General features: G+C 47.2%; 1 protein-coding gene across 9 annotated transcripts in view; it reads left to right on the plus strand.

Annotated features, from left to right (window-relative positions):
- LOC124025204 (arf-GAP with coiled-coil, ANK repeat and PH domain-containing protein 3-like) overlaps window positions 1–25000 on the plus strand; it is a 159313-nt gene that overhangs the window by 40329 nt on the left and 93984 nt on the right. The window lies entirely within an intron of this gene.

Here is a 25000-nt window from a genome sequence, read left to right on the forward strand (position 1 = left end):
AGATTTGCAGATGTTATAGCATAGACGCAACGTGTAGCGAAATGCTTGTGTTTCCACACTGAACAAAAATATAGACGCAACGTGTAAAGTGTTGGTCCCGTAATTTCATGAACTGAAATAAAAATATCCCAGAAACGTTCCACAAAAAAGCTTACTTCTCTCCATTTTGGCGCACAAATTTGTTTACATCCTTGTTAGTGAGTATTTATCTTTTGCCAAGATAATCCATCCCATCTGACAGGTGTGGCATATCAAGAAGCTGATTAAACAGCATGTTCATTACACAGGTGCACCTTGTGCTGGGGACAATAGAAGGCCACTCTAAAATGTTCAATTTTGTCACACAACACAAGTTTTGAGCTCTCTCCGTCTCCCTCTCTCTCCGTCTCTCCGTCTCTCTCTCTCTCCGTCTCTCTCTCTCCATGTTATGGGAAGGCATAAGCTACGGACAACAAACACAATTGCATTTTATCGATGGCAATTTGAATGCAGAGAGATACCGTGACGAGATCCTGAGGCCCATTGTCATGCCATTCATCCACCATCATCACCTCATGTTTCAGCATGATAACGCGGATCTGTACACAATTCCTGGAAGCTGAAAATGTCCCAGTTCTTCGATGACCTGCAAACTCACCAGACATGACACCCATTGAGCATGTTTGGGATGCTCTGGATCAACGTGTACGACAGTGTATTCCAATTCCCGCCAATATCCAGCAACTTCTCACAGCCATTGAAGAGGTGGTGGGACACCATTCCACAGGGTCACAATCAACAGCCTGATCAACTCTATGCGAAGGAGATGTGTCGCGCTGCGTGATGCAAATTGTGGTCAATACTGACTGTGTCATCCGTGCTCCCTCTCCAGCCTCTAGGTCACCAGGCTGCTCGTTATGGCGCACACCTGTCACCAGCGATACACTAATAATGACACTCACCTGGTCTCCATCACCTCCTTGATTACCTGTCTTTTATATGTCCCTTTGGTTTCTTCCCCAGTCGTCATTGTTCCTGTTTCATGTCGGTGCGGCTGTTTGTGTTTCTTGTTCTGTTAGTTTATTTATTAAATGCATTCACTCCCTGAACTTGTTTCCCGACTCTCAGCGGACATGGTTACAGAATGACGACTCAACAAAGGAAAGCATCAGGGAGTGTTTCTTTTATCTTTTTTTGTGTTGGGAGGTGATGTCAGGTCTGGGTGTTGGAGCCGGATCTACCTGCGAGGCCTCAGCGGGTTTGAGAGACTCCCATGCCTCAGCTGGGTGAACAGGTTCCCGTGCCTCGGCCGAGGCAACCAGGGAGGTCTCAGCCGGCTCATCAGGCTTGCACTCCTCAGCCGGTTCGTCAGGTTTCTGCGCCTCAGTGGAGGCGACCGGTCCCCTCCGGATCCCCGGGATCGTCCCTTTGGTTGGCGTACTGCGGCTGGAGAGGGGGTACTGTCACGCATGCTCTCTCTTCGGCGCTCCAGGTCGTCATGCGCCTCAGCCGGTTCGTCAGGTTCCAACACCTTAGCAGAGGTGACCGGTCTGCTCCTAATCCCCAAGACCACGCCGGGGAGGGGGTACTGTCACGTGTGCTCCTCCCTCTCCAGCCTCTAGGTCGCCAGGCTGCTCGTTATGGCGCACACCTGTCACCAGCGATACACTCATAATGACACTCACATGGACTCCTTCACCTCCTTGATTACCTGCCCTTCATATGTCACCTCCCTTTGGTTTCTTCTCCAGTCGTCATTGTTCCTATTTCATGTCGGTGCGGCTGTTTGTGTTTCTTGTTCTGTTAGTTTATTTATTAAATGCATTCACTCCCTGAACTTGTTTCCCGACTCTCAGCGGACGTCGTTACAGACTGGTTGTCTGATCCACGGTCCTACTCTTTTTTTTGTTTGTTAAAGGTATCTGTGACCAACAGATGCATATCTGTATTCCCAGTCATGTGAAATCCATGGATTAGGACCTAATGGATATATTTCAATTGACTGATTTCTGTATATGAACTGTGTGTAACTCAGTAAAATTTTGAAATTGTTGCACATGTTGCGTTTATTTTTGTTCCGTGTAGTTTCAACAGTGCTGTAATATCTAGCATTACATACATAATCCAAAAAGTTAAAAGAAGGAAATTAAGAAACATTAGAATTGTTCTGAGCAAATAATGTAAGAAATAAGAGACACAGAGAGCCATCTTGTTATCCAGGCGCCATCTTGTTATCCAGGCGCCATCTTGTTATCCAGGCGCCATCTTGTTATCCAGGCGCCATCTTGTTATCCAGGCGCCATCTTGTTATTCAGGCGCCATCTTGTTATTCAGGCGCCATCTTGTTATCCAGGCGCCATCTTGTTATCCAGGCGCCATCTTGTTATTCAGGCGCCATCTTGTTATCCAGGCGCCATCTTGTTATCCAGGCGCCATCTTGTTATCCAGGCGCCATCTTGTTATCCAGGCGCCATCTTGTGCGCCATCTTGTTATCCAGGCGTCATCTTGTTATTCAGGCGCCATCTTGTTATTCAGGCGCCATCTTGTTATCCAGGCGCCATCTTGTTATCCAGGCGCCATCTTGTTATCCAGGCGCCATCTTGTTATCCAGGCGTCATCTTGTTATTCAGGCGCCATCTTGTTATCCAGGCGCCATCTTGTTATTCAGGCGCCATCTTGTTATTCAGGCGCCATCTTGTTATCCAGGCGCCATCTTGTTATCCAGGCGCCATCTTGTTATCCAGGCGCCATCTTGTTATCCAGGCGCCATCTTGTTATCCAGGCGCCATCTTGTTATCCAGGCGCCATCTTGTTATCCAGGCGCCATCTTGTTATCCAGGGTCTGTCTTTAAAAGTTAACTGAGTATGAGAGGTTGTTATTCAGGCGCCATCTTGTTATTCAGGCTCTGTCTTTAAAAGTTAACTGAGTAAGAGAGGTAGAGAGAGAGAGACTCTTATTCCGGGACTCATTGCCTTCTGCCAATGTGGAAATCATCTCTTTGTTTATTGTTAAAAGAGTTTGGGTTACTGACAGTTCCTTCATGTGGTACGACACAGAATCATAATAGCTGCTTTGTGTTTGATCTCCAATGGTTCCTGACAGAACTACCACGTGGCATTTGGTTCTGGATCATTCAATAAAACACACTGTGCTCATGGGAAGAAAGTAGCGTGTGACCATCCTCTCTAGGGTGTCCAATCATAAAACACATGTTTTGACTATTGGGTAAAAAATAAAAGTTCATTTTGTGTCTAAGAAAACCAAACTCATGTCTCTATCATACGATCCTAACGATGCTCGAACAAGGAGAAGAGCCTACTTCGGCGGAAGTCGTGACAACTGGTCACTTTCCAGTTCAACTCATCATCTTTCTTCTCAAATCCGGATGACATGAAACAATATATGTAGATGTAAGATGGAAATATCGATTTTGAGACATTACATAGTATTTTCATATTTTCATAAATTCCATTTTTTTGTGATTTCTAAACAAAACAAGCGTATCTCTGTGAAATTTTCAACGGAGCGCTGAGCGAATATGAAGCTTTTTATTTTCAAAGCCTTTTCAAAATATTTAATTCAGCTCATGTAATCATGTTAATTTAGCTTTTTGCGACCTGTGAAAACAACTTTTTGAGATTTTTGGTTCCAACCGTCGCCGTGTCTTTCTGAGACGCAGAGTAGGTGAACGGATGATCTCCGCATGTGTCGTTTCCACCGTGAAGCATGGAGGAGGAGGTGCTATCATGTGGGGGCGATTTGCCTGTGACACGGTCTGTGATTTATTCAGAATTCAAGGCACACTTAACCAGTATGGCTACCACAGCATTCTGCAGTGATACGCCATCCCATCTGGTTTGCGCTTAGTGGGACTATAATTTGTTTTTCAACAGGTCAATGACCCAACACACCTCCAGGCTGTGTAAGGGCTATTTGACCAAGAAGGAGAGTGATGGAGTGCTGCATCAGATGACCTGGCCTCCACAATCACCCAACCTCAACTCAATTGAGATAAGTTAGACCGCAGAGTGAAGGAAAAGCACCCAACAAGTGCTCAGCATATGTGGGAACTCCTTCAAGACTGTTGGAAAAATCATTCCAGGTGAAGCTGGTTGAGAGAATGCCAAGAGTGTGGAACGCTCTCATCAAGGCAAAGGGTGGCTTTGATTTGTTTTCCACTTTTCTGGTTACTACATGATTCCATATGTGTTATTTCATAGTTTTGATGTCTTCAATGTAGAAAATATAAAAAAAATAAAGAAAAACTGTTGAATGGAGTAGGTGTGTCCAAATTCTTGACTGTTACTGTATGTGTGTGATTATTAGAGATAGGTTTGGTTTGGTAATATTGGTACAATTATTGGTAGTTTATTATGGTGATGAGTGCATTATAATCTTCTCAGATGCACCCATCAGGACGACCAGACGAACCGTTCTGAAACAAGAAGACCAAGCCTGAGTCCATGTCTGCTGTACACCATTGTGTCCTGCATCAACCCCAATTCTGTATCAAACCACTCTCATGCCACTGTGATACTCTTTCTGCCTGTTATTGACACTCAGGGGGAGCTTTTGGCGAAAGATAATGCCCCCCCCCGCCCTCGTTTCTGGCCCAAATGGACCGTTCCTGGATGGCTATGAGTGCGTTAATCAGATGCTATTTACTGGTTTGCACGGTCCACACTGTGTTTGTTAGGGGGGGATATATCCAGGCTTATCCTCTCACGTCCAGCTAGGCCTGCCAAGGATAATAGGAGACAAACCATTCATTATGTTTCTTAATCTGCAATTCTCTCTCTCTCTCTCTCTCTCTCTCTCTCTCTCTCTCTCTCTCTCTCTCTCTCTCTCTCTCTCTCTCTCTCTCTCTCTCTCTCTCTCTCTCTCTCTCTCTCTCTCTCTCTCTCTCTGGTCTTCTCTCTCTCTCCCTCTCTCTCTCTCTCTCTCTCTCTGGTCTTCTCTCTCCCTCTCCCTCTCTCTCTCTCTCTCTCTCTCTCTCTCTCTCTCTCTCTCTCTCTCTCTCTCTCTCTCTCTCTCTCTCTCTCTCTTCTCTCTCTTCTCTCTCTTCTCTCTCTTCTCTCTCTCTCTCTCTTCTCTCTCTCTCTCTCTCTCCTCTCTCTCCTCTCTCTCTCTCTCTCTCTCTCTCTCTCTCTCTCTCTCTCTCTCTCTCTCTCTCTCTCTCTCTCTCTCTCTCTCTCTCTCTCTCTCTCTCTCTCTCTCTCTCTCTCTTCTCTCTCTCTCTCTTCTCTCTCTTCTCTCTCTCTCTCTCTCTCTCTCTTCTCTCTCTCTCTCTTCTCTCTCTCTCTCTCTCTCTCTCTCTCTCTCTCCCTCTGGTCTTCTCTCTCTTCTCTCTCTCTCCCTTCTGTTATTCTCAGTAGGAGGAGCCTAGCATGTTGATATTCTCAGTAGGAGGAGCCTAGCATGTTGACATTCTCAGTAGGAGGAGGCTAGCATGCTGATATTATCAGTAGGAGGAGCCTAGCATGCTGTTATTCTTAGTAGGAGGAGCCTAGCATGTTGATATTCTCAGTAGGAGGAGCCTAGCATGCTGACATTCGCAGGAGGAGGAGACTAGCATGTTGATATTCTCAGTAGGAGGAGACTAGCATGTTGATATTTGTTGTTTACTGCAGCCATTTTTACTAAATGTTCTAAATGGTACATTGTACAATTAGTACACAGTAAGTAGTTTAAAACGCCCCTTATTCTTTATTTGATTTTTTGCCTAAAATGACACCCAATCTAACTGCCTGTAGCTCAGGCCCTGAAGCAAGGATATGCATATTCTTGGTACCATTTGAAAGGAAGTTTGTGGAAATGTGAAGGGAATGTTGTAGAATATAACACAATAGATCTGGTAAAAGATAATACAAAGAAAAAAACAACCGTTCTTTGTTATTTTTTTTGTACCATCATCTTTGAAACGCAAGAGAAAGGCCATAATGTATTATTCCAGCCCAGGCACAATTTATATATTCACCACTAGATGGCAGCAGTGTATGTGCAAAGGTTTAGACTGATCCAATGAAACATTGCATTTCTGTTCCAAATGTTGTATCAAGACTGCCCAAATGAGCCTATTTTTTTTATTAAGAACTTTTCATGTTGAAAATTGTGAACCCTCCTCAAACAATAGTATGTACCATGGTATTCTTTGACTGTAACAGCTACTGTAAATTGGACGGTGCAGTCAGATTAACAAGAATTTAAGTTTTTCTGCCAATATCAGATATGTCTATGTCCTGGGAAATGTTCTTGTTACTTACAACCTCATGCTAATCACATGAGCCTACGTTAGCTCAACCGTCCCATGGACGGAACACAGATCCCGAAGAATTCAGTAGACAAACAAGATTTCAGACACGGACAGAGTGAAAGAGACCTAATCTATCTGTTTTGACAGTGAGAGTGAGTGACAGTTAGCCGATGCAATATCTGTTGTTCAGAACTGAAACACAATGTACTCTCTGTGTCAGTCTCAGACATTCTTTAGGAGCTGAGTAATGCTGTATGTGGTATCAGTAAAGAAAGTAGCTCCTTGTACCCAGATAGCCAAGCAGCATAACAGGGAACCTAGCACAGCGGCTTAGCTTTGCCCCAGAAACTCACCTGAAACGCACATGAAACTCACCTGCCTCAGACTGCTTCAGACTGGCTCAGACTGCCTGCCTCAGACTGCTTTAGACGGCCTGCTTCAGACTGCCTCAGACTGCCTGCCTCAGACTGCTTCAGACGGCCTGCTTCAGACTGCCTCAGACTGCTTCAGAAGGCCTGCTTCAGACTGCCTCAGACTGCTTCAGACGGCCTGCTTCAGACTGCCTCAGACTGCCTGCCTCAGACTGCTTCAGACGGCCTGCTTCAGACTGGCTCAGACTGCCTGCCTCAGACTGCTTCAGACGGCCTGCTTCAGACTGGCTCAGACTGCCTGCCTCAGACTGCTTCAGACTGGCTCAGACTGCCTGCCTTAGACTGGCTCAGACTGCCTGCCTCAGACTGCCTCAGACTGCCTGCCTCAGACTGCCTGCCTCAGACTGCCTGGCTCAGACTGCCTCAGACTGCCTGGCTCAGACTGCGTCAGACTGGCTCAGACTGCCTGCCTCAGACTGGCTCAGACTGCCTGCCTCAGATTGCCTGCCTCAGACTGGCTCAGACTGCCTCAGACTGGCTCAGACTGCTTCAGACTGGCTCAGACTGCCTGCCTCAGACTGCTTCAGACGGCCTGCTTCAGACTGGCTCAGACTGCCTGCCTCAGACTGCTTCAGACTGGCTCAGACTGCCTGCCTCAGACTGGCTCAGACTGCCTGCCTCAGACTGGCTCAGACTGCCTGCCTCAGACTGCCTCAGACAGCCTGCCTCAGACTGCCTGGCTCAGACTGCTTCAGACTGGCTCAGACTGCCTGCCTCAGACTGGCTCAGACTGCCTCAGACTGCCTGCCTCAGACTGCTTCAGACTGCCTCAGACTGCTTCAGACGGCCTGCTTCAGACTGCCTCAGACTGCCTGCCTCAGACTGGCTCATACTGCTTGCCTCAGACTGCTTCAGACGGCCTGCTTCAGACTGGCTCAGACTGCCTGCCTCAGACTGCTTCAGACTGGCTCAGACTGCCTGCCTCAGACTGCTTCAGACTGGCTCAGACTGCCTGCCTTAGACTGGCTCAGACTGCCTGCCTCAGACTGCCTCAGACTGCCTGCCTCAGACTGCCTGGCTCAGACTGCTTCAGACTGCCTCAGACTGCCTGCCTCAGACTGGCTCAGACTGCCTCAGACTGCCTGCCTCTGACTGGCTCAGATTGCCTGCCTCAGACTGCCTGCCTCAGACTGGCTCAGACTGCGTCAGACTGGCTCAGACTGCCTGCCTCAGACTGGCTCAGACTGCCTGCCTCAGATTGCCTGCCTCAGACTGGCTCAGACTGCTTCAGACTGGCTCAGACTGCCTGCCTCAGACTGCTTCAGACGGCCTGCTTCAGACTGGCTCAGACTGCCTGCCTCAGACTGCTTCAGACTGGCTCAGACTGCCTGCCTCAGACTGGCTCAGACTGCCTGCCTCAGACTGGCTCAGACTGCCTGCCTCAGACTGGCTCAGACTGCCTGCCTCAGACTGGCTCAGACTGCCTGCCTCAGACTGCCTGCCTCAGACTGCCTGCCTCAGACTGCCTGGCTCAGACTGCTTCAGACTGCCTCAGACTGCCTGCCTCAGACTGCTTCAGACTGCCTCAGACTGCCTGCCTCAGACTGGCTCAGACTGCCTGCCTCAGACTGCCTGGCTCAGACTGCGTCAGACTGGCTCAGACTGCCTGCCTCAGACTGGCTCAGACTGCCTGCCTCAGATTGCTGTCACTATGTTATGACCTATGGTAGTCACTATGTTATGACCTATGGTAGTCACTATAGTCACTATGTTATGACCTATGGTAGTCACTATAGTCACTATGTTATGACCTATGGTAGTCACTATGTTATGACCTATGGTAGTCACTATAGTCACTATGTTATGACCTATGGTAGTCACTATAGTCACTATGTTATGACCTATGGTAGTCACTATAGTCACTATGTTATGACCTATGGTAGTCACTATGTTATGACCTATGGTAGTCACTATAGTCACTATGTTATGACCTATGGTAGTCACTATAGTCACTATGTTATGACCTATGGTAGTCACTATAGTCACTATGTTATGACCTATGGTAGTCACTATAGTCACTATGTTATGACCTATGGTAGTCACTATAGTCACTATGTTATGACCTATGGTAGTCACTATAGTCACTATGTTATGACCTATGGTAGTCACTATAGTCACTATGTTATGACCTATGGTAGTCACTATAGTCACTATGTTATGACCTATGGTAGTCACTATAGTCACTATGTTATGACCTATGGTAGTCACTATAGTCACTATGTTATGACCTATGGTAGTCACTATAGTCACTATGTTATGACCTATGGTAGTCACTATAGTCACTATGTTATGACCTATGGTAGTCACTATAGTCACTATGTTATGACCTATGGTAGTCACTATAGTCACTATGTTATGACCTATGGTAGTCACTATGTTATGACCTATGGTAGTCACTATAGTCACTATGTTATGACCTATGGTAGTCACTATAGTCACTATGTTATGTCAGTCTCAGAGTCTTTGGTCAGTCTCAGAGTCTTTGGTCAGTCTCAGAGTCTTTGGTCAGTCTCAGAGTCTTTGGTCAGTCTCAGAGTCTTTGGTCAGTCTCAGTCTTTGGTCAGTCTCAGAGTCTTTGGTCAGTCTCAGAGTCTTTGGTCAGTCTCAGAGTCTTTGGTCAGTCACAGTCTTTGGTCAGTCTCAGTCTTTGGTCAGTCTCGGAGTCTTTGGTCAGTCTCAGAGTCTTTGGTCAGTCTCAGAGCCTTTGGTCAGTCTCAGAGTCTTTGGTCAGTCTCAGTCTTTGGTCAGTCTCAGAGCCTTTGGTCAGTCTCAGAGTTTTTGGTCAGTCTCAGTCTTTGGTCAGTCTCAGAGCCTTTGGTCAGTCTCAGTCTTTGGTCAGTCTCAGAGTCTTTGGTCAGTCTCAGAGTATTTGGTCAGTCTCAGAGTCTTTGGTCAGTCTCTGAGTCTTTGGTCAGTCTCTGAGTCTTTGGTCAGTCTCAGAGTCTTTGGTCAGCCTTAGAGTCCGTGGTCAGCCTTAGAGTCCGTGGTCAGCCTTAGAGTCCGTGGTCAGCCTTAGAGTCCGTGGTCAGCCTTAGAGTCCGTGGTCAGCCTTAGAGTCCGTGGTCAGCCTCAGAGAATGCAATCATATTTACAGTTTCCTGTCTTCATTCAAACACACAGTCTAAACTGTCTGGCTAGCTAGTTAACAAACATACTGTGCCGAAATATATACAAATTCATTGTTTTATACAATATTTTCTCATCGTTGATCAGTCACTAGAATGAACGTTTTTCCTTTACCAAGATGAATGATTTTTAGGCATGTTACCAGGATCCCAATGTCCAATCTACAGTTCGAATATATAATTCTATGAAAATAACTATGTGTGAGATTTGGTTCTGGGTTTTGAGAGAATGATTAACATTTACATTTAAGTCATTTAGCAGACGCTCTTATCCAGAGCGACTTACAAATTGGTGCATTCACCTTATGACATCCAGTGGAACAGTCACTTTACAATAGTGCATCTAAATCTTAAAGGGGGGGGGGTGAGAAGGATTACTTATCCTATCCTAGGTATTCCTTAAAGAGGTGTCTTTGGTCTGGTCTGAGTGTACAGACTCATCCCTACTGAATCAGCCCGTGTCCATCACAGTCTGGTCCCTGTCTTTATTCCCTGAGAGGTAAACACACGGACAGACTGGTGACGTTTATCTCTGCGCTTAACACACCGGGAGGTTTGAAGAGGAAGAGGACGCCGCGCACACACACACACACACGCACGCATGCACGCACGCACGCACGCACACACACACACACATAAACACACACACACACACATAAACACACACACACACACATAAACACACACACACACACACACACGCACACGCACACGCACACGTACACAGGTCCATCTTCTCAGGGAGATCCTTGGAATCCGTCGGAGGATGGGAACGCTGACCAGAACACTTTGGAATGCTCAGCTGTCTGTTCTCGTCACAACACGTGCTAGCTGATAAATCAAGCGCTTGCTGAAACCAGGCGGGAGAAAAGCGAGAGAGAAAAAAACCCCATCTCATATTATTTGCTGTTTTTTCAATGAAGTTATGCCCTCCAGTTCTGATAGAACCGTTGCTATAGCAACACAAACCTCCTCGAGAGCAGCCATTGTTGTTACGATTTTTTTTTCGACTTCCGCGTCCCAGTACAGTTGCATCTCGTTGTCGTGGTCAACTGAACTACCCTCACAAGATGATCAGATTGGTCCGCTTGTCACGCCCTGACCTTAGAGAGCTTTTTATATCTCTATTTTGGTTTGGTCAGGGTGTGATTTGGGGTGGGCATTCTATGTTCTTGTTTCTATGTGTTGTATTTCTTTGTGTTTGGCCGGGTGTGGTTCTCAATCAGGGGCAGCTGACTATCGTTGTCTCTGATTGGGAACCATACTTAGGCAGACTTTTTTCCCCACATGTGTTTTGTGGGTAGTTGTTTAGTGTTTAGTGTTTTCTGCACCTGACTGTTTCGGTTTCATTATTCACTTTGTTATTTTTGTTTAAGTGTTCAGTTCAATAAAAGTCATGCGCTTTGGTCCGATTCCTCCTCCTCATCCGACGACGACACACGTTACACCGCTGGAGGGAAAGACTCAAACTGTTTGAATCTGGTCGTGGCCAGATTCAATCTATGTAGCCAATCAGAATGTTTTGTCAGTTTGAGAATGTAAGCTGGTGAGATCAGGATGGTTCCTACAATGATACATCTGCCTTGTTCTATCTCTCTCTCGCTCTCTCTCTCTCTCTCTCGCTCTCTCTCTCTCTCTCTCGCTCTCTCTCTCTCTCTCTCTCTCTCTCTCTCTCTCTCTCTCTCTGCATCCTCCTCTCTTCTATCCTCTGTTTCCTAGCATGCTCTATAATGACCATGATCTCTGTGATGTTTCCTCACACAAGAGAGCAGCTCACCTCTGAGTAATCTGTTCTGTCTCTCTGTGTCTCTCTGTGTCTCCCTCAGGGAGGGAGGGATAAAGGAAGATCAGGATGAAAGGAGGGAGAGATGGAGAGATAAAGATGGTGTTGCCCACTCTCTTCCTCTTCCTCCCTCTTTCATACCCCACAGGGAGAGAGGGAAGGAGAGAAAGGGAGAGAGAGGGGGGTGGAGGGAAGGAAGGAGAGAGAGAGGGGGAAGGAGAGAAAGGGAGAGGGAGAGGGGAAGTAGAGAAAGGGAGAGGGGGAAGGAGGGAGAGGGGAAGGGGGAAGGAGAGAAAGGGAGAGGGGGAAGGAGGGAGAGGGAGAGGGGGAAGGAGAGAAAGGGAGAGGGAGAGGGGGAAGGAGAGAAAGGGAGAGGGGGAAGGAGGGAGAGGGAGAGGGGAAGGAGAGAAAGGGAGAGGGAGAGAAGGGGATGGAGGGAAGGAAGGAGAGAGAGAAGAAAAAGGGAGTGAGAAATGGGTAAGGATGGAGGGAGGGTAGGAAGGAAGGAAGGAAGGAATGAAGGATAGAGGGATGAGAGATGGATAGAGAGAGGGGGATAGAGGGATGAGAGATGTATAGAGAGAGGGGGATAGAGGGATGAGAGAGTGGGGGGTAGAGAGATGAGAGACGGATAGAGAGAGTGGGGTAGAGGGATGGTGTGTTTGCCTCTTCATTGTGTGGTGTTTGGTGTGAGAGCTGTGCTGTGTCATGTCTGAGATCAAACAATTCTGGCCCAGCGGCGGCTCTTCGTTAACTCCACTTCACCCCACCCAAAAACAGAGAGAGAGAGAAAGGAAGCGATTCCCAAACCTGCCATAACAAAGCCATCACCTACAGAGAGATGAACCTGGAGAAGAGTCCCCTAAGCAAGCTGGTCCTGGGGCTCTGTTCACAAACACAAACTCACGCTACAGAGCCCCAGGACAGCAGCACAATTAGACCCAACCAAATCATGAGAAAACAAAAAGATAATTACTTGACACATTGGAAAGAATTAACAAAAAAACAGAGCAAACTAGAATGCTATTTGGCCCTAAACAGAGAGTACACAGTGGCAGAATACCTGACCACTGTGACTGAACCAAACTGAAGGAAAGCTTTGACTACGTACAGACTCAGTGAGCATAGCCTTGCTATTGAGAAAGGCCGCCTTAGGCAGACATGGCTCTCAAGAGAATGTGCTCACTTGCCCACAAAATGAGGTGGAAACTGAGCTGCACTTCCTAACCTCCTGCCAAATGTCTGACCATATTAGAGTGACATATTTCCCTCAGATTACACAGATCCACAAAGAATTCAAAAACAAATCCAATTTTGATAAACTCCCATATCTACTGGGTGAAATTCCACAGTGTGCCATCACAGCAGCAAGATTTGTGACCTGTTGCCACGAGAAAAGGGCAACCAGTGAAGAACAAACACCATTGTAAATACAACCCATATTTATGCTTATTTATTTTATCTTGTGTCCTTTAACCATTTGTACATTGTTAAAACACTGTATATATATAATATGACATTTGTAATGTCTTTATTGTTTTGAAACTTCTGTGAGTGTGATGTCTACTGTTAATTTGTATTGTGTCTTTCACTTTATACATTATCTACCTCACTTGCTTTGGCAATGTTAACACATGTTTCCCCTGACAATAAAGCCCCTTAAAATGAACTGAATAGAGAGAGAGAGAGAGAGAGAGAGAGAGAGAGAGAGAGAGAGAGAGAGAGAGAGAGAGAGAGAGAGAGAGAGAGGCCAGGCTTGTAGCCCAAATGGCAGCCTAGTCCCTATATCCCAAATGGCACCCTAGTCCCTATATCCCAAATGGCACCCTAGTCCCTATATCCCAAATGGCACCCTAGTCCCTATATCCCAAAAGGCACCCTAGTCCATATATCCCAAATGGCACCCTAGTCCATATATCCCAAATGGCACCCTAGTCCATATATCCCAAATGGCACCCTAGTCCCTATGCGGTTCTGGCCCATACGAGTGCACGATGTAGTTAACTCAGGTACCATTGCAGATTAGAGGAAGAGATGACATAGAGATCTGGCAGCATGTAGGTTCACACTTCCTTCACACCACAACAGACTGAGGGAACCCGACTGGAGTATACATACCAGTATTCTAATGGGATTTGCCCCCCCCCCCACTACCCCCCTCCCTGGTGTTTCCTGTGTTGGTAATTGGTGTTTCCTGTGTTGGTAATTGGTGTTTCCTGTGTTGGTAATTGGTGTTTCCTGTGTTGGTAATTGGTGTTTCCTGTGTTGGTAATTGGTGTTTCCTGTGTTGGTAATTTTCAGAGATTTTCAGATTTCAGAGAGCTTTGTGAACAATAAGGGGTTGTGTGTGTGTGTGTGTGTGTGTGTGTGTGTGTGTGTGTGTGTGTGTGTGTGTGTGTGTGTGTGTGTGTGTGTGTGTGTGTGTGTGTGTGTGTGTGTGTGTGTGTGTGTGTGTGTGTGTGTGTGTGTGTGTGTGCGTGTGTATAATCAGTGTAGTTATGGTCATGACACGTGGGATCAACGTGTGACTGGGTCTTTAGTTTACAGTGTAACTGTGTATTTTGTTTACAGTGTAACTGTGTCTTTTGTTTACAGTGTGACTGTGTCTTTAGTTTACAGTGTGACTGTCTTTAGTTTACAGTGTGACTGTGTCTTTAGTTTACAGTGTGACTGTGTCTTTAGTTTACAGTGTGACTGTGTCTTTAGTTTACAGTGTGACTGTGTCTTTAGTTTACAGTTGTGCTGGTGTTAGATTAGTCAGGTTATCAGCCTGGTAGCAGAAATGGACCAACACCTAGTGTAACGTGTGCGTGTGCTGGGAGTCAGGAAGCAAGTTCAGGGAGTGAATAATTTAATAAACAAATTATACAAAACAAGAAACATGAACAACACACAGACATTAAACTGGAACAGAAACAATTACGCCTGGGGAAGGAAACAAAGGGAGAGACATATATAGGGAAGGAACCAAAGGGAGAGACATATATAGGGAAGGAACCAAAGGGAGAGACATATATAGGGAAGGAACCAAAGGGAGTGACATATATAGGGAAGGAACCAAAGGGAGAGACATATATAGGGAAGGAACCAAAGGGAGTGACATATATAGGGAAAGAAACAAAGGGAGAGACATATATAGGGAAGGAACCAAAGGGAGGGACATATATAGGGAAGGAAACAAAGGGAGAGACATATATAGGGAAGGAACCAAAGGGAGGGACATATATAGGGAAGGAACCAAAGGGAGAGACATATATAGGGAAGGAACCAAAGGGAGAGACATATATAGGGAAGGAACCAAAGGGAGAGACATATATAGGGAAGGAACCAAAGGGAGTGACATAGATAGGGAAGGAACCAAAGGGAGAGACATATATAGGGAAGGAAACAAAGGGAGTGACATATATAGGGAAGGAACCAAAGGGAGAGACATATATAGGGAAGGAACCAAAGGGAGAGACATATATAGGGAAGGAAACAAAGGGAGAGACATATATAGGGAAGGAACCAAAGGGAGTGACATAGATAGGGAAGGAACCAAAGGGAGAGACATATATAGGGAAGGAAACAAAGGGAGTGACATATATAGGGAAGGAACCAAAGGGAGAGACATATATAGGGAAGGAAACAAAGGGAGTGACATATATAGGGAAGGAACCAAAGGGAGGGACATATATAGGGAAGGAACCAAAGGGAGTGACATATATAGGGAAGGAACCAAAGGGAGGGACATATATAGGGAAGGAACCAAAGGGAGTGACATATATAGGGAAGGAACCAAAGGGAGGGACATATATAGGGAAGGAACCAAAGGGAGTGACATATATAGGGAAGGAACCAAAGGGAGGGACATATATAGGGAAGGAACCAAAGGGAGTGACATATATAGGGAAGGAACCAAAGGGAGGGACATATATAGGGAAGGAACCAAAGGGAGAAACATATATAGGGAAGGAACCAAAGGGAGAGACATATATAGGGAAGGAACCAAAGGGAGAGACATATATAGGGAAGGAAACAAAGGGAGAGACATATATAGGGAAGGAACCAAAGGGAGGGACATATATAGGGAAGGAACCAAAGGGAGGGACATATATAGGGAAGGAACCACTGGGAGTGACATATATAGGGAAGGAACCAAAGGGAGGGACATATATAGGGAAGGAACCAAAGGGAGGGACATATATAGGGAAGGAACCAAAGGGAGGGACATATATAGGGAAGGAACCACTGGGAGTGACATATATAGGGAAGGAACCAAAGGGAATGACATATATAGGGAAGGAACCAAAGGGAGGGACATATATAGGGAAGGAACCAAAGGGAGGGACATATATAGGGAAGTAACCAAAGGGAGGGACATATATAGGGAAGGAACCAAAGGGAGAGACATATATAGGGAAGGAACCATTGGGAGTGACATGTATAGGGAAGGAACCAAAGGGAGTGACATATATAGGGAAGGAACCAAAGGGAGGGACATATATAGGGAAGGAACCAAAGGGAGGGACATATATAGGGAAGGTAATCAGGAAAGTGATGGAGTCCAGGTGAGTGTCATTATGCACTGAGGCGTGCAACGATGGTGACAGGTGTGTGCCATAACGAGCAGCCTGGTGACCTAGAGGCCGAAGAGGGAGGAGCACACGTGACACCTGTCCTCCTTGCCTTAGTTTGTCGACCAATTCGCTTGCAACATTAGGATCATGAGTTAAATTCCAGCTGGGGGCTACCTTTACAAAATAACTGTATGCGCTCTTGACTAATCGCTTTCTCTAAAAGTGTATGCTGAAGGGCATATATGACAATATAGCCTGGTCCTACATCTGTGGTGTCTTGCCAGCAACGACAAGAGAGTTGTCAAGACAGCACACACAGGCCTTGGACCAGGCTAGGCAACACCAAGGTTGTGGGTGCAATTATTATCAATAGTTGTTTCGGGATAGTGGATGGCTTTTCTCTTTGGTTCTGGGAGAGAGAAGAGACTCATAACAGTTAAATAAAATGGATTATAGAATAGACACAAGAAGACCTTGTCCATCTTCGTCACAATGATGTATAAGCCACTTTGTCTGATCACAGTTCATTCAGTCAATCGTTTCTTCTGGGAGTCAGAATTAATCAGGGCGAGGTTAGCTGTGATCGGGGTGTTTGTGGGGCAGTGAAGGCCTCTTTGTTTGTAATGAAAGCATCACTGAGTAGACTGTGTTTTATTTGGGCTAGTTTGTGGGGTTTTGTTTTGGTGTGAAAAGCGGACGGTTTGGAGTAATGGGTGTTAGTGTGATTAGTGGTGTGTGTTTGGCTGACACAGCTAGGAGGACAGAGGCTTGGTTTCAAGTTAGACAGTGTTTAAAGACTCTGCAGATGTCCCCCCCCCCCCCTCAACTGCCTTCTCTTTAGAACACACACTCTCTCTCCCTGTGACTCCCATCTCAACGCCTGAAGGGAGAGGGAGCGATGGAGCAGAGCTTCCAACTCGCCCTCTGAGCCTGCTAATTATTAATATTGATGAGGGGATGATGAGAGAGAGAGAGAGAGAGAGAGAGAGAGAGAGAGAGAGAGAGAGAGAGAGAGAGAGAGAGAGAGAGAGAGAGAGAGAGAGAGAGAGAGAGAGAGAGAGAGAGAGAGAGAGAGAGAGAGAGAGAGAGAGAGAGAGAGAGAGAGAGAGAGAGAGAGAGAGAGAGAGAGAGAGAGAGAGAGAGAGAGAGATAATAGATTAGTCAGAAGTGAGCTGCTCTCTGTGTGTGTGTGTGTGTTAAGACAGTCTGTATCTACTTAATCAACTTAATCAAACTTGCAGAGAAGATTAGCGCAGCGACGCTTAATCAATAAATCCAAATCCTTCGTTTGTGATCTAATGGATACTCAGTTTAGCAAACATCCCCATCTGTGTGTGTGTGTGTGTGTCATGCCCTTGTTGAAGGAGGCAGAACTGAGTGATTTCCCCTTAGATAAGCCAGCTGCAAAGTCAGAATTGGTTATACTGCAAAAATTCATGAAAATGTACTTTTTGGTCTTAATTCAAGGTTAGACATTAGGGTTAGGAGTGTGGTTAAGGTTAGGATTAAAGTCAGGGTTAAGGTTAGGGTTAAAATCTGATTGTATGACTGTGGCTGTGCCAGCTAGTGACCACACTGCAGAGCTGCCTCCAGAACAAGATTCATGACAAAAAAGGCTAAACTGCTCAGAGTTCATCATGACTTCATGGACTCTGACAGGGAGAAGGGTGTTTTTACAGAATTACTCCTTCCCCCTCTCTCTCTCTCTCTCTCTCTCTCTCTCTCTCTCTCTCTCTCTCTCTCTCTCTCTCTCTCTCTCTTCTCTCTCTCCTCTCTCTCTGTCTCTCTCTCTCTCTGTCTCTCTCTCCCCCTCTCTCCCTCCCCCCTTCTCTCTCCCTCTAACCCCCCCCCCTCTCTGTCTCTCTCTCTTGTTATTACTGTGTTAATAGATGCTACACTACAGACAGAACAGCAGTTACTTTGTTGATGCTTAGTGTTAGTGGGATTGATGTCAACCAGTCACAGGAGGAGGGAGAGAGCAGAGATTGAAATGGGATGTAGTGCATAGAACTGTGGAATTCTGGGAATGTGTTCAAGTAAAACCCCCCAGTGACGCCTCTAGCACTGCGATGCAGAGCCTTAGACCGCTGCGCCACTCAGGAGGCCCGAGCTGTTATTAGATTTTTAAAGAAACTCCCTTCAATAGAAGGACATTGTATTTTGTGTTATTGGATGAGTCACGTTGGTTAGTCAGCTGTTTGGAAGGGAAGTAAAGAGTGTGAGCTTGGTGTTGTGATTGTGAGGTCACCATCTCCTGGGAGACAACTGATGTGTGTTCTAGAACACAGGTGTGAAGTTCTATCTCGCCACGGAAACAATCTGTGGGTGTTCCGACCATAAACTCATGGGTGAACTTTGACTGGTAAACAATACTCTCTCCCTCCATCCTGTGACGTCTGTCTCATTCACCCCAGTTTACTCCTCTAATCTCTACCCCAACCAGTGGTCTTCATCTCTACCCCAACCAGTGTCCTTTATCTCTACCCCAACCAGTGTCCTTTATCTCTACCCCCACCAGTTTCCTTCATATCTACCCCCACCAGTTTTCTACTGTTCATCTCTACCCCCACCAGTGGTCTTCATCTCTACCCCCAGCAGTTTCCTACTGTACATATCTACCCCAACCAGTGTCCTTTATCTCTACCCCCACCAGTTTCCTTCATATCTACCCCCACCAGTTTTCTACTGTTCATCTCTATCCCCACCAGTGGTCTTCATCTCTACCCCCAGCAGTTTCCTACTGTACATATCTACCCCCAGCAGTGTCCCTCATATCTACCCCCACCAGTGTCCTTCATCTCTACCCCCACCAGTGTCCTTCATATCTACCCCAACCAGTGTCCTTCATATCTACCCCCACCAGTTTCCTACTGTACATATCTACCCCCAGCAGCGTCCCTCATATCTACCCCCACCAGTGTCCTTCATATCTACCCCAACCAGTGTCCCTCATATCTACCCCCACCAGTGTCCTTCATATCTACCCCCACCAGTGTCCTTCATATCTACCCCCACCAGTGTCCTTCATATCTACCCCAACCAGTGTCCTTCATCTCTACCCCCACCAGTGTCCTTCATCTCTACCCCCACCAGTTTTCTACTGTTCATCTCTACCCCCACCAGTGGTCTTCATTTCTACCCCCAATAGTGGTCTTCATCTCTACCCCCACCAGTTTTCTACTGTTCATCTCTACCCCCACCAGTTTTCTACTGTTCATCTCTACCCCCACCAGTTTTCTACTGTTCATCTCTACCCCCACCAGTGGTCTTCATCTCTACCCCCATCAGTGGTCTTCATCTCTACCCCCACCAGTGGTCTTCATCTCTACCCCCACCAGTGGTCTTCATCTCTACCCCCACCAGTGGTCTTCATCTCTACCCCCACCAGTGTCCTTCATATCTACCCCCACCAGTGTACTTCATCTCTACCCCCACCAGTGTCCTTCATCTCTACCCCCACCAGTGTCCTTCATATCTACCCCCACCAGTTTTCTACTGTTCATCTCTACCCCCACCAGTGGTCTTCATCTCTACCCCCACCAGTGTCCTTCATATCTACCCCCACCAGTTTTCTACTGTTCATCTCTACCCCCACCAGTGGTCTTCATCTCTACCCCCACCAGTGTACTTCATCTCTACCCCCACCAGTGTACTTCATCTCTACCCCCACCAGTTTTCTACTGTTCATCTCTACCCCCACCAGTGGTCTTCATCTCTACCCCCACCAGTTTCCTACTGTACATATCTACCCCAACCAGTGTCCCTCATATCTACGCCCAGCAGTGTCCTACATCTCTACCCCCACCAGTTTCCTACTGTACATCTCTACCCCAACCAGTTTCCTACATATCTACCCCCACCAGTGTCCTTCATATCTACCCCCAGCATTGTCCTACATCTGTACCCCCAGCAGTTTCCTACTTTACATATCTACCCCCAGCAGTGTCCTTCATCTCTACCCCCACCAGTGTACTTCATCTCTACCCCCACCAGTGTACTTCATCTCTACCCCCACCAGTGTCCTTCATCTCTACCCCAACCAGTGTCCTTCATCTCTACCCCAACCAGTGTCCTTCATCTCTACCCCAACCAGTGTCCTTCATCTCTACCCCACCAGTGTCCTTCATCTCTACCCCCAGCAGTGTCCTTCATCTCTACCCCCACCAGTGTACTTCATCTCTACCCCCACCAGTGTACTTCATCTCTACCCCCACCAGTGTCCTTCATCTCTACCCCCACCAGTGTCCTTCATCTCTACCCCAACCAGTGTCCTTCATCTCTACCCCAACCAGTGTCCTTCATCTCTACCCCCACCAGTGTCCTTCATCTCTACCCCAACCAGTGTCCTTCATCTCTACCCCACCAGTTTCCTAGAGCCACATGACTCTAGGCTATATACTGTACTGTACATGGACAGTTGTGTTTCATCTTTCATTACCTGAAGTTGGTCATACATTACCTGTAGCTGACCATACATTACCTGTAGCTGACCATACATTACCTGTAGCTGACCATACATTACCTGTAGCTGACCATACATTACCTGTAGCTGACCATACATTACCTGTAGATGACCATACATTACCTGTAGCTGACCATACATTACCTGTAGCTGACCATACATTACCTGTAGCTGACCATACATTACCTGTAGCTGGCCATACATTACCTGTAGCTGACCATACATTACCTGTAGCTGGCCATACATTACCTGTAGCTGACCATACATTACCTGTAGCTGACCATACATTACCTGTAGCTGGCCATGCATTACCTGTAGCTGGCCATACATTACCTGTTGTTGACCATACATTACCTGTTGTTGACCATACATTACATGTAGCTGACCATACATTACCTGTAGCTGGCCATACATTACCTGTAGCTGGCCACACATTACCTGTAGCTGGCCATACATTACCTGTAGCTGACCGTACATTACCTGTAGCTGACCATACATTACCTGTAGTTGGTCATACGGGCGGCAGCGTAGCCTAGTGGTTAGAGCGTTGGACTAGTAACAAATCTGTCGTTCTGCCCCTGAACAGGCAGTTAACCCACTGTTCCCAGGTAAAATTTAAAATTAAAAATAAAATTAAAAATACATTACTGGCCATACATTACCTGTAGCTGGCCATACATTACCTGTAGCTGTGTGTGTGTGTGTGTGTGTGTGTGTGTGTGTGTGTGTGTGTGTGTGTGTGTGTGTGTGTGTGTGTGTGTGTGTGTGTGTGTGTGTGTGTGTGTGTGTGTGTTTCTCTCCCCCTTGGGGTTTACTATTCCATTAGACCCAAATATACACACACACGAAGTGGTCAGTTGTCATGGTAACCCCCTATATGTGGGCCGTGGAGGGGGTCCCTCAGGCCTCAGCATGCTACTCTAAGTGGCTACACACACACACACACACACACACACACAGAACAAATTCAGTCAGTGTGTCCCACAGACAGCCAGGGGGCATAAAGCCATTAGACCGACCTATCACGTTAGCCATCCCCCCCAAGGGGTGGGACCATGCACATCCACGGTCCCATTAGACCGACCTATCACGTTAGCCATCCCCCCCAGGGGGTGGGACCATGCACATCCACGGTCCCATTAGACCGACCTATCACGTTAGCCATCTCCCCCAGGGGGTGGGACCGTGCACATCCACGGTCCCATTAGACCGACCTATCACGTTAGCCATCCCCCCCAGGGGGTGGGACCATGCACATCCATGGTCCCATTAGACCGACCTATCACGTTAGCCATCCCCCCCAAGGGGTGGGACCATGCACATCCACGGTCCCGTTAGACCGACCTATCACGTTAGCCACCCCCCCCCTAGGGGGTGGGACCATGCACATCCACGGTCCCGTCAGCCCGACCTATCACGTTAGCCATCCCCCCCAGGGGGTGGGACCATGCACATCCACGGTCCCATTAGACCGACCTATCACGTTAGCCATCCCCCCCAGGGGTTGGGACCATGCACATCCACGGTCCCATCAGCCCGACCTATCACGTTAGCCATCCCCCCCAGGGGGTGGGACCGTGCACATCCACGGTCCCGTCAGCCCGACCTATCACGTTAGCCATCCCCCCCAGGGGGTGGGACCATGCACATCCACGGTCCCGTCAGCCCGACCTATCACGTTAGCCATCCCCCCCAGGGGGTGGGACCATGCACATCCACGGTCCCATTAGTCCGACCTATCACGTTAGCCATCCCCCCCCAGGGGGTGGGAACATGCACATCCACGGTCCCATTAGACCGACCTATCACGTTAGCCATTCCCCCCCCAAGGGGTGGGACCATGCACATCCACGGTCCCGTCAGCCCGACCTATCACGTTAGCCATCCCCCCCCAAGGGGTGGGACCATGCACATCCACGGTCCCGTCAGCCCGACCTATCACGTTAGCCATCCCCCCCCAGGGGGTGGGACCATGCACATCCACGGTCCCGTCAGCCCGACCTATCACGTTAGCCATCCCCCAGGGGTGGGACCATGCACATCCACGGTCCCATTAGACCGACCTATCACGTTAGCCATCTCCCCCAAGGGGTGGGACCGTGCACATCCACGGTCCCATTAGACCGACCTATCACGTTAGCCATCCCCCCCAAGGGGTGGGACCATGCACATCCACGGTCCCGTCAGCCCGACCTATCACGTTAGCCATCCCCCCCCAAGGGGTGGGACCATGCACATCCACGGTCCCGTCAGCCCGACCTATCACGTTAGCCATCCCCCCCAGGGGGTGGGAACATGCACATCCACGGTCCCGTCAGCCCGACCTATCACGTTAGCCATCCCCCCCCAAGGGGTGGGACCATGCACATCCACGGTCCCGTCAGCCCGACCTATCACGTTAGCCATCCCCCCCAAGGGGTGGGACCATGCACATCCACGGTCCCGTCAGCCCGACCTATCACGTTAGCCATCCCCCCCAGGGGGTGGGACCGTGCACATCCACGGTCCCATCATCCCAGCCAGACGATTCATTAACTTGATCTCCACTGTAAAACAGCATCGACACATTATTTCCCATTGCTTCTAGCCTAACGTTTGTTTTTTCAAAAGGGTGGGTGGGAGGGGTCGGAGGGGTGGGAGGGGTCAGAGGGGTGGGAGGGGTCGGAGGGGTGGGAGGGGTCGGAGGGGTGGGAGGGGTCAGAGGGGGGGGTTGTAGAAACGTTGCCATCTTTGCATAATTGTCTAAATATTGACATTTGATCTCCACTGTCCTATTGAGAGTTAACGTGTCGGCACGAGACGGACAACTTTTCTCAGCCAGTCGAAATATTGAATCAGCGTAACTTTTATGGCTCTAATCAAAGAAATGTCAGTATCATTATTATTATTATTATTATTATTATTATTATTATGATACTGATATTATCAGTATTATGGCTGTATCAGTAGAGAAAGGGGTCAAACGACATGAAATACAGCTGCTTTTGCTGTTATTCTATCTGCACAGTTTGACATAACTGTGTTAGCCGTAGTTGGATAACTAGCATGCAACAAACGACTGGGTCACGTCTATAGATCTAGAACAAAAAGACTGGGTCACGTCTATAGATCTAGAACAAAAAGACTGGGTCACGTCTATAGATCTAGAACAAAAAGACTGGGTCACGTCTATAGATATAGAACAAAAAGACTGGGTCACGTCTATAGATATAGAACAAAAAGACTGGGTCACGTCTATAGATATAGAACAAAAAGACTGGGTCACGTCTATAGATATAGAACAAAAAGACTGGGTCACGTCTATAGATATAGAACAAAAAGACTGGGTCACGTCTATAGATATAGAACAAAAAGACTTCCCGACTGGGTCACGTCTATAGATATAGAACAAAAAGACTTCCCGACTGGGTCACGTCTGTAGATATAGAACAAAAAGACTGGGTCACGTCTATAGATATAGAACAAAAAGACTGGGTCACGTCTATAGATATAGAACAAAAAGACTGGGTCACGTCTATAGATATAGAACAAAAAGACTGGGTCACGTCTATAGATATAGAACAAAAAGACTGGGTCACGTCTATAGATATAGAACAAAAAGACTGGGTCACGTCTATAGATATAGAACAAAAAGACTGGGTCACGTCTATAGATATAGAACAAAAAGACTGGGTCACGTCTATAGATATAGAACAAAAAGACTGGGTCACGTCTATAGATATAGAACAAAAAGACTTCCCGACTGGGTCACGTCTGTAGATATAGAACAAAAAGACTTCCCGACTGGGTCACGTCTATAGATATAGAACAAAAAGACTTCCCGACTGGGTCACGTCTATAGATATAGAACAAAAAGACTTCCCGACTGGGTCACGTCTATAGATATAGAACAAAAAGACTTCCCGACTGGGTCACGTCTATAGATATAGAACAAAAAGACTGGGTCACGTCTATAGATCTAGAACAAAAAGACTGGGTCACGTCTATAGATATAGAACAAAAAGACTTCCCGACTGGGTCACGTCTATAGATATAGAACAAAAAGACTTCCCGACTGGGTCACGTCTATAGATATAGAACAAAAAAACGCCTATGGTAACCTAACTGATTGTCACGAACATTGGTTGAATTAATGGACAAAGCGTGCGTAGAGTTCCACATGTTTTAATAAATTAAACCCACCAAAAACAATACAGAACAAACGAAACGTGAAGTAAATGCAGTGTTCACAGGCACTACGCAAAAACAAGATCCCACAAACAACAGGTGGGAAAAGGCTGCCTAAATATGATCCCCGATCAGAGACAACATTTTATGTGACACAGGGATCTGAGTGTCGATCTGGAATCTGGCTTTTCGTCTGTGCTACTCCCCATCTCCTCTCCTCTTCTCTCCTCTTCTCTCGT

This window comes from Oncorhynchus gorbuscha, linkage group LG03 (genome assembly GCF_021184085.1).
Source record: "Oncorhynchus gorbuscha isolate QuinsamMale2020 ecotype Even-year linkage group LG03, OgorEven_v1.0, whole genome shotgun sequence".
Lineage (NCBI taxonomy): Eukaryota > Metazoa > Chordata > Actinopteri > Salmoniformes > Salmonidae > Oncorhynchus > Oncorhynchus gorbuscha.